The sequence below is a fragment of the Anguilla anguilla genome, chromosome 13 (assembly GCF_013347855.1).
Source record: "Anguilla anguilla isolate fAngAng1 chromosome 13, fAngAng1.pri, whole genome shotgun sequence".
Taxonomy (NCBI): Eukaryota; Metazoa; Chordata; class Actinopteri; order Anguilliformes; family Anguillidae; genus Anguilla; species Anguilla anguilla.
This window is the reverse complement of record NC_049213.1, coordinates 4,795,583-4,806,419: the sequence shown is the minus strand read 5'-3', so window position 1 is coordinate 4,806,419 and position 10,837 is coordinate 4,795,583. Positions and strand designations below refer to the sequence as shown.

General features: G+C 40.0%; 1 pseudogene; it reads right to left on the bottom strand.

Moving 5' to 3' along the window:
* Positions 1-4,275: 4,275 nt before the first annotated feature.
* LOC118211356 lies at positions 4,276-4,919 on the bottom strand (annotated as a pseudogene).
* Between the last annotated feature and the right edge of the window lie 5,918 nt (positions 4,920-10,837).

Sequence of the window (10,837 nt, the reverse complement as noted above, 5' to 3'; positions counted from 1 at the left end):
TTAAATAAACAAACAAGATGTAGCAAAAATATGTAATTTATTTACTAAAATAAAAATGTGTCACTGGAATAATTTTTTAAATCTTCAACCCTTTAAGTTAAATAGTAAAACAAGGGTAAGTGGAAACAAACCACTTGAGGCGAGTATGAAAGAAACACTCTTTATCCCCTAAGGTAAGTATGCAAAAAATAAAGTGAACCCTATCTTTCACTCAATGTAAGGTTACTGAACACAATATACCGTTAAGTTGTAGGTACTCTTTAGCTCAAAGTTTAGTATGTATTCATACAATAATTGAATTCAACAAGTTTAGCTAGTAAGTTGTCAAATATTATTTAAAACACTATAATAATATAGGCTATGTATACAACATAGTATATTTCAATAATAATGTTCTATTAGCGTCAATACGTATCAATATTGATATAATCCATACAGGAATGGCTACCAGAATAGAAGACAGCAGTGAAATTACAAGTGTTCACCTTAAATGCAATACAATACAATTGCAAACACTTTGTGGGCCCACACACAAGATAAAACAAACTAGCCGGCAATAATAAAGAATAAAAGAACCCCCATTGCAGGCCTGATCGAAATGTGCTTACTGTGAACGATGCAGATTTTCTCCCTTGCTGCTACAGGTGCTTCCGTGCTTTTCCGGTCACACGGAGCGCTGTCGAGTTTCCCGGTGCCAGAGGTGCTACTATGCTATTGCTGGTAGCATAGAGCGCCATCTGGATAAACGGCCAGTGTCCAGGTTCCATATTTTACAGTCTCTGGTTCCAGTCCCCAGTGCTGAATGTGCGCTAGCATTATGTTAGCGCGAGCTAAATTGCCATAAAGCTAAATGCAAGCTGAAGCAACACTCTGTAGCAATAGCAAGCTAGCTAGCTCCGATAATACTTAACAGGTGCTCACTGATGCGGACTCCACTAGAATCGCTCTGATAACAACACACGCACTTTGACAATGACGTGGACGAATGTAACGTTATTCTATTAAAACCAGCACTATTACAAGCACTTACGGATGTAGCTAGGCGCTACAAATGGAAAACAAACGCACACAATTGCACTGGGGGCTTCACACTGCTGACCACAAGGAAAGAGAGAAATTTCATTGCTCACACGTCTTTAATACAGTAATCCCGCCCCCCTGACTTATCGTAATTGTAGAAACTGTTGTCCTGTTGTTTTGACAAATCAGAAGTGCAGAAAAGAAAACTTTATCTGTTAGACAAGTATCATCATGTACATAGACATATATGGACATATATACATGTGCCTTTGCTTAGGATCGTACCTCAACGTCGTCGCCATATTGGACTAGGCAAGACCTAAAAACCTATACCTAAAAACAAATACAAGTAAACGGGGGAGTTGCGGTTTTTCTGGATAAAAAGCACTATAACGTTTACATTTCTCAACCGATTTAAATGAGTCGTTTTTATATTCAAGGGTTTGTAATCTACGTGGATTACAAATATAAGTTTTATCTCCAGTTACTTAGAATCTCTAATAGGCTACAATGGCTGCTAGACGCTCAAGAGAGGAGTGTATATCAACGTTAGGTACATGAACTGAATTACTTACGTGGTGGAAAATAATTCATTGTCATAAGGAATTTCCACAGTTAATTTTAACTTGGCAAGCTGGCTAGAAAGTAATAAATGCATTATAACATTTAGATGCTGATTCTGAAAAGTTTTTCATTGGAACATGCTTGTTTTTTTCACTGCTTGCTAGCTAACTTGAGTAGGATTGTAAGCATCAAATAACCTTGATTGTAAGGCTAGCTTTGCTTGTTACCTACCTACCAATGTTTTCTCGCAAGTCTTGTTTTGATTTTGAATTAAATTGAACATAACCACAATAATGTTACAATTTAACATAGCTAGAAAGCAAATGGTTAGCCTGAAACTATTTGGGGCAATTTGGACATTTAATATGTTATGTATTAAAATAATAAATCAAAACACATTTAATGTTGCAAGAAAACATTGGTAGCTTGTTAACAAGCAAAGCTAGCCTTTATAAATGATAAATGATGCTTGCAATCCTACTCACATTAGCTAGTAAGCAAAAAGCAAGAAATCAAGCTTGTTCTAATGAAAAACATTTCAGCTAAAATTAATAATACATTCATTACTTTCTAGCCAGCTTGGCAGGTTAAAATTATTGTGGTTATGTTCAGTTTAATTTGTTCAAAATCATAACATGACTTGCAAGAAAACATTGGTAGGTAGCTAACAAGCAAAGCTAGCCTTACAATCAAGGTTATATACCATATATTACTCCTGGCGGGGTATACATACTACTTCCACTTTACACACTGTCTGCTATTTTGCAAATTCCCTAATAGCCGTTTCTACCCTCTTCCCCACGCTGCCGGCGGGGCCCTTGCCCCAATCTTCGAGAGTGCTTTGAGAGTCGTCTGGTCTCCCCCACCTCTGTGGTCCAGTCCCTCTTTCGTCATTGCCTCCACCCTACCCACATCTGTCGCCACCTAGTGCTCCCCATCACCGCCACCCAGCCACACCCATCATCTGAGCCACATCATAAACCCTATAAAACTGACTGACATGTTGGTCACCAGTTGGCACCCTGAGCCGACTAGAGGAGGATGGGTTTCCCCCTTGAGCCTGGTTCCTTCCAAGGTTTCTTCCCATCTGCCACAGGGAGTTTTTCCTTGCCACTGTTGCCTTAGGCTTGCTCTTGTGGGGGTTTAGGCCAGGGTTGTCTGTAAAGCTAATTGTGACAACTGCTGTAAAATATGCTATACAAATAAAATTTGATTGATTTGATTGAAGATTTGATTGATTTGATTGAATTCTTACAATCCTACTCAAGTTAGCTAGCAATGCATTTATTACTTTCTAGCCAGCTTGCCAGGTTAAAATTAACTGTGGCAATTCCTTATGACAATGAATTATTTTCCAAGTAATTCAGTTCACGTAAACCTAACGTTGATACACACTCCTCTCTTGAGCGTCTAGCAGCGATTATAGCCTAACTATCGAGATTCTAAGTAACTGAAGATAAAACTATTTTTTGGACTCCACATAGATCATAAACCCTTGAATATAAAAATGAGTCATTGAAATCGGTTGAGAAATGCTCCCCTGTTTACTTCTATTTGTTTTCAGGCCAGTCTTGCCTAGTCCAATATGAAGGCGACGTTGACGTATTACAGCAATGGGCCGAAGCAGTCAATGCGGCGTGGCGTCTATGTATATATGTCTATGGGTTAATTAATGAGGAGTTACATCTCTAGGACAAGCGGGACACCGGGCTGAGCCTTGTACTTTCAGTGCTTTTATAGTGCCCCCTATGGGCCAATCAGTGCCACTTTTGGTGTCAAAGATAGGTGTGTCAAAGTTGAAACGGCGGTATTTTCTTCAAATATCAAGTCAAGATATCACCATGGCGCTTGGTAGACGTTTACCATCATGTTTCTGGCCGTCCTGACAAATTCCAAGTGGATTTATCACTGTGTCATGATTTTACAGCAAATTGAATTTCTCTGAATTAAAAAAAATTGACTGCTTAATAATTTCCCCAATTTTTGACGAATCCCATAGCTTTTCTCAAACTATGTTCGTGCATATCCCCTGGACCTGCCCTGCAAATTTCGTGTCATTCGTACTTATGGTTCATGAGAAGACGATTTTTGAATGTTTTTTTTTATTTAAAAAGGCGGAAAAAAATTATAGGCGTTTATTATAGGTCCCAATTGCGAAATTGTTCAGAATGTCCAGCTGCATATGTGTATCAAGTTTCACTTCACTAGAACAAAGGTGGTGGCAGCAATGAGCCTTTGACTTAGAATGCTTATTGTAGCGCCCCCTATGGGCCAATCTATGCCATTTATTTATGGCCAGGTTACGCGTGGCCTGGACTGTCTGTGTGCCGAAATGGACAAAACGTTACCAATGTATGAAACGAGTTATCGGACAAAATACAGGCGAATAATAATAGGAATTCCAGCAATTACATTAGGGTTCTCTGCTTCACAGTGGAATCCTAAATATACATGAGATCCAAGTCGAGTGATTATTAGAGAAAGAATCTCATGTTCACTGCTTAATTACCATGTAGTCACAAAGCCAAAAAGAAGCATGTTGGGATTTAAGATTTTATTTACATATAAAGCTATTACACGAGGTTTAATAAAAAAAAATAAAAAAAATGCACATTATGAGAATGGACAAATTTTTTTTTTACTATTTTCGAAAATATTTAGAGTATACTAAATGTCACATTTCAACAGTCTTTAGGGCAGTTCTGCTCCCTGCTGGTGATTCTGTGTCTCTTCTGTGCTGCCCTCTGCTTGTGAGCTCTGGAACTGCAGGGCTGTTCTCTCCCGGGCTGTGGTCTATGGGCACCACTCTCTTCTCGGCCCCCCCAGACAGCGCCGTTGGCACCTGTATCTGGATCTGCCCGTCCAACAGGGAGCACGTCAACACATTGGGGTTCACACTTTTAAGCAGATCAAACTCCTGTCTGAACTCCTGCCTTTTGTACAAGTAGGAGCCCTTTCCATCCTCCTGCTTCTTCTCCATCTTCCCACACATCTGTAGCTTCCATCCCGCCTGTTTTACAGTCAGCGCCTCTGGTGAGAAGTCCTTAGTGTCCAGTGTCAGGGCAAAGTGATCTCCCTCCTTCTCCAGCTTGTATGAGACTGGTTGGATGGCCTAATAGACTGGGGCTTGGTGCTTCTGCTCAAAGATCCTTTGCTGAAGCCTGTCTAGCAGGTTCAGACTGTTCCTCATCTCCTGCATGTGTCTCTGCAGCATCTCCTCCTGAAAGAAGAGAGGTTGTATCTGCGGCCAGACACTGCGTGCGGGCCAGTGGAAATCCATGAAGTGGCCGAAGGAAGGCTGGAATACGTCACTGAGGGGTCGGTGTTGTTCCTTTTTGCTGGTAAGTTGCAGTGTGCGCAGAGTTAGCTAAGAGTGTCTCTGTCACAGCAGTCAAAGCTCAGAGCTTTTAAAGCAACGCACTGAGAGCTTCCGACACTTCAGGAACATTCCTGTCATTTCCACCGACTTCCACTGCGTGATGACGTCGCTCCAGTCATATTACACAGCAGGAAACGTACAGGGCTGGGTGCCTGCCAGATTTGTCAGGGTCACAGAGTTACTATACTGACTAACACATGCATCTCTAGCATGTCTACTGTAGTCTCTACACATAATACTTTTACACTTTTATTTTACTCGCTGTCAAACTTCGCTAAATATGAATTATTTTTGAATGTAAAAACGTTTTTGGTTAATTGTTTGGTTCAGTTTAATTTTAAAGGGTCCAAAAGTCAGTTCTGTTTTACATTTGTTTTTATGAAGATGACAGTTGATATTCTGTCAATATAAAGCTAACGATATGCCACTTATTGTCTCTGAGAGTTGCATAAAGAAAAGCTAAAACTATAATGGATGGTGTAGGCATCACATTTTCCTGAAAATAGCACACACACACACAGACACACACATATATATGTGTATATATTTGTATATGTATATATATATATATTTATATATATATATATATATACGTACATACGCACATGTACATACAGTGCCTTCGGAAAGTATTCTGACCACTTTTTTCACATTTTGTTACGTTACAGCCTTATTATAAAATTGATAACATTTATTTTTATTCTCATAAATCTACACACAATACTCCATAATGACAAAGTGAAAACAGGTTTTTAGACATTGAAAAACTGAAATATCATATTTACAAAAGTATTCAGACCCTTTACTCAGTACTTTGTTGAGGCACCTTTGGCAGCAATTAAAGTCTCGAGTCTTCTTGGGTATGACGCTATAAGCTTGGCACACCTGTATTTAGGGTATTTCTCCCATTCTTTTCTGAAGATCCTCTCATGCTCTGTCAGGTTGGATGGGGAGTGTTGCTGCACAGCTATTTTCAGGTCTCTCCAGAGATGTCTGATCGGGTTCAAGTCCGGGCTGTGGCTGGGCCGTCAAGAACATTCACAGACTTGTACCAAAGCCACTCCTGCGCTGTCTTGGCTGTGTGCTTATGGTCATTGTCCTGTTGGAAGGTGAATCTTCGCCCAGTCAGAGGTCCTGAGCGCTCTGGTGCAGGTTTTCATCAATGATCTCTCAGTACTTTTCTCTGTTCACCTTTCCCTCGATCCTGACTAGTCTCCCAGTTCCTGCCACTGAAAAACATCCCCACAGCATGATGCTGCCACCACCATGCTTCACCGTAGGGATGGTATTGGCTAGGTGATGAGTGGTGCCTGGTTTCCTCCAGATGTGACACTTGGCATTGTGGCCAAAGAATTCAATCTTGGTTTCATCAGACCAGAGAATCTTGTTTCTCATGGTCTGAGAGTCCTTTAGGTGCCTTTTGGAAAACTCCAAGCGGGCTGTCACGTGCCTTCTACTGAAGAGTGGCTTCCGTCTGGCCACGGCACCATAAAGGCCTGATTGGTGGAGTGCTGCAGAGATGGTTGTCCTTCTGGAAGGTTCTCCCATCTCCACAGAGGAACTCTGGAGCTCTGTCAGAGTGGCCATCAGGTTCTTGGTCACCTCCCTGACAAGGCCCTTCTCCCCCGATTGCTCAGTTTGGCCAGGCGGCCAGCTCTAATGAAGAGTCCTGGTGGTTCCAAACTTCTTCCATTTAAGAATGATGGAGGCCACTGTGTTTTTCAGGACCTTCAATGCTGCAGAATTTTTTTTGTACCCTTCCCCAGATCTGTATAATGCATAATTTAGACATTTTGGATAGATTTGGATACACTGGGTACACTGCTTACATTTTGCTTCATAGATCTTTAGTAGTTCTACACATCCACCCTTAGAATTTTCTGTACTTGTGATCAAGAAGTTTTTGATCCAGGACATGTATGGTTTGACCTGTTTTATATGTGGATCTCTCAGTATTTCATTGTGAACTGAAAAATGAATGAATTTTTGCTTTTTTACCTAGACAATTGCATTTGTGGTGGCACTTTATTACTAAATTACGAATATAAATTCATCTAAGTTAGTATTGTAAATGGTACAATATTATGGAAGCTGAATCATTGTCTTGCTTCATTTAAGCCATTTTTCAAGTCTCTGTGATTCTTACATCTGGAGTTATAAAGCTTTAAATAGGGTACCCCCTGAATGGGCAAGGATTGGCAAGATTCGGCATCTGCGCAACGGAGTTAACTCTCTCCACTCTCTCTCCACTTCACTTGCACCACCCTCTACTATTATTAGTTTATGTCTGGTTGCTTGGCTTGTGAACTATCATAATGCATTGTGCTATATTCATGCCAGCATAGTGTCCTGTGTTTGCATACTATGAAATTTCACCAGATACAGCATGATATTTATAATAACTGATGCATACTATAGTTTCATACATTGTACATTTCATACATCTATAAAAATGTTCATATCCTATTTTGGCATACTAAATTATAAGTTAGCTTGTGATTTTGGAAGCAGAAAAGGTAGCAGCCATAACAGTGTTGCAAGCCGTGATGTGACTTCCCTGTTGTGTCACCCTCCTCCATGTTCCTGCTAGCTTTTTTGTTTTTTTATGATAAGATGTATCAGGTGACACGATCAAACTAATGGATTACTGGTCATCTTGAGCCCATGAATTGTACGTCCACTCAGATAAACATGATCTTTGAGTAGCGCAGTCAGCGCTCTTTCCTTAGGAAGACATCAGGGGTTCACCGAGCCCGGGAGCTAATGTGAATCATTTGGCAAAGTCTTCCCCACACCGCAGACTGGTCTTCCATATCTTTACATACAGTCATGTCCGCAGCAATTTGGACATTGACAAAGTTATTGTTATTTTATCTGTCTACCACAGCATATTGGAGTTGAAATTAAATAATGAATATGAGCAGACCATCAGCTTTAATTTGAAGGTATTTACATCCAAATCAGGTGAACGATGTAGGAATTACAGCACTTTTTATGTGTGGTCCCCTTCTTTTTAAGGTACCAAAGGTAATTGGACAATTGGCTGCTCAGCTGTTCCATGGCCAGGTGTGTATTATTCCCTCATTATTTAATTTATAAGTAAGCAGATAAAAGGCCTAGAATTGATTTCAAGTGTGGCATTTGCATTTGGAATCTATTGCTGTTAACTCTCAATATGAAGTCCAAGGAGCTGTCACTGTCGGTGAAGCAAGCCATCATTAGGCTGAAAAAAAAAAAACATAAAACCCATCAGAGAGATAGCAAAAACATTAGGTGTGGCCAAATCAACTATTTGGTACATTCTTAAAAAGAAAGAATGCACTGGTGAGCGCAGGAACACCAAAAGGCCCGGAAGACCACGGAAAACAATTGTGGATGACAGAAGAATACTTTCCCTGGTGAAGAAAAACCCCTTCACAACAGTTGGCCAGATCAAGAACACCCTCCAGGAGGGTAGGCGTGTCTGTGTCAAAGTCAACAATCAAGAGAAGACTTCACCAGAGTAAATACAGAGGGTTTACCACAAGATGTAAACCAGCCTGTACAGTTCTGGAACAACATGCTATGGACAGATGAGACAAAGGTCAACTTGTACAGAATGATGGGAAGAGAAGAGTATGGAGAAGGGAAGGAACTGCTCATTATCCAAAGCATACCACCTCATCTGTGAAGCATGGTGGAGGTAGTGTTATGGCGTGGGCATGTATGGCTGCCACTGGAACTGGTTCCCTTGTATTTATTGATGATGTGACTGCTGACAAAAGCATGAATTCTGAAGTGTATAGGGCTATATTATAAGCATAATGCGCAAGCAACCCAATACTTTTTTAAGGCAAAGAAGTGGAATGTTTTGCAATGGCCAAGTCAATCACCTGACCTGAATCCACTTGAGCATGCATTTCACTTTCTGAAGGCAAAACTGAAGGCAAAACACCCCAAGAACAAGCAGGAACTGAAGACAGCTGCAGTAGAGGCCTGGCAGCTGCATTATTCACACAATATTTTTGACAAAACCGTTATATTAAAGCTGAAAGTCTACACTTAAATCACATCTTGACTGTTTCATTTCAAATCCATTGTGGTGGCATACAGAGCCAAAATGATGAAAATTGTGTCACTGTCCAAACACTTATGGACCTGACTGTATGCTTTTTTGCAATAGAATACAATATGCAATTTATTGCTTTCAGTAGTGAGCACCTGCTCAATAAACATCCTTGTTTGCGTTCAGCTGATGGTGTGGTTCTTAAGTCATAAATTGAAGCAATAATAGCTGAGTTTCAGGAGCAGGAACACCTCAAACACACCCCTTCTTCTTTTCCCTAAAAGAATCCTTCCTGTTCACCATACCTGTTTGCTCTTCTTCATTCTCATTTTATGGGCCCCATCATCCTCTCTCTCTCTCTCTCTCACTCTCTCTCTCTCCTTCTCTCCCTCTCTCCCCATACCGCAGACTTGTCATCGATACATTTACATTATCTACAGTTTATTGCTTTCAGTTGCGAACACCTGCTGAATAAACATCCTTGTTTGCATTCAGTTGACGGACTGGTCCTTAGCTTGTGAAGTGATCTTTTATTTGTGATTTTTTACTGTACTGCCAGAATTTTATCTGAGAGTTTTACTTTTACTGGGGGGTTCACTTTGCTTTCGATTTCTCTTTTAGTCACAGCATTTTGCTCTCCAGCTCTGAGATCCTGTACTCTATTTTCTTCTGTTTATTTATTTAATCCCTTTCTATGTTCTTTTAAATTTGTAAATGTAAAAATGTAAAGCACTTTTTGTGACCATGTTTTTGAAGTGCTATCTGAAGAAAAAAAAACACTCATTCTCAGTGTTCAAAAATGCCAAGTTACTCACTCATACTAAAATCTAGGCCTTCCATTGAATCAATATTAGGCCACATTACAAGAAACACTATTGGCTATCTTAGCTCACACAAATTAAACAAGCTGTATTCCAAAGCACTGCTTCCCAATGGTTCCTAAATTATAATCAGGTAACTTGGCTCTGTGTTTATCCATCTTACCATCTGAAGTAAGATGGCATATTTGCCATCCCAATATAAAATGTTTTTACATGCACACACCCGCACACCCATGCACACACACTTATTTACACATGATAGTGTGTCTCTAGACTCTTTTATGACCACCTACTTGGCATTCCGCCAAGCAGCAAACAGAAAAATTATACAGAACCTGGCCATGATCCAACAAAACATGGACCTGTTCCCGGACTGCAAACATTTCTTTCCTGGACAGTAAAGAACAGGAAAGAACCTTGTATATATATTTTCTTTACTTTTTTGTCACACTGAGAAATGTACTGATATTGAAAACATGCCTTTTTGCTTAAAATAAGCTGTATGGGAAAATGTGACTTTATAACCTTTATAAGATTTCAATAACTATACATTTATGCAATATCACTAATATTAATCAATTTCAATCAACACTACACTTACTGGAGGAGAGGTCAATAAATGCTCCTCCTCTGACTGGGACAGGAGGAGCATGGGGCATCTTCGCTTTCCTCCGTCTGAATAAGTCAGCTAATTTATGTAAATTAGAATTCTCGTTACTATATGTTGCATATGGGCTCGCAAATGAATGAATGAATGAATGAAAACCTTCATTGCCCCAAGGGGAACTTGCTTTGCACAATAACCATTACAAAAGCATGTACATAAAAACATCAAACATGCACACCAGACATATATTGACATTGATACAAAACCAAAACCAACAAAAAACACGTAATCTAGTAGGCTATCATAATGTTATCATATAATGCCATAGAAGTGCCAGGGCTGGCAATTAAAGTTTATTGAGCAGCTGAATGGTGCATGGGACAAATGAGATAATGCCTCTT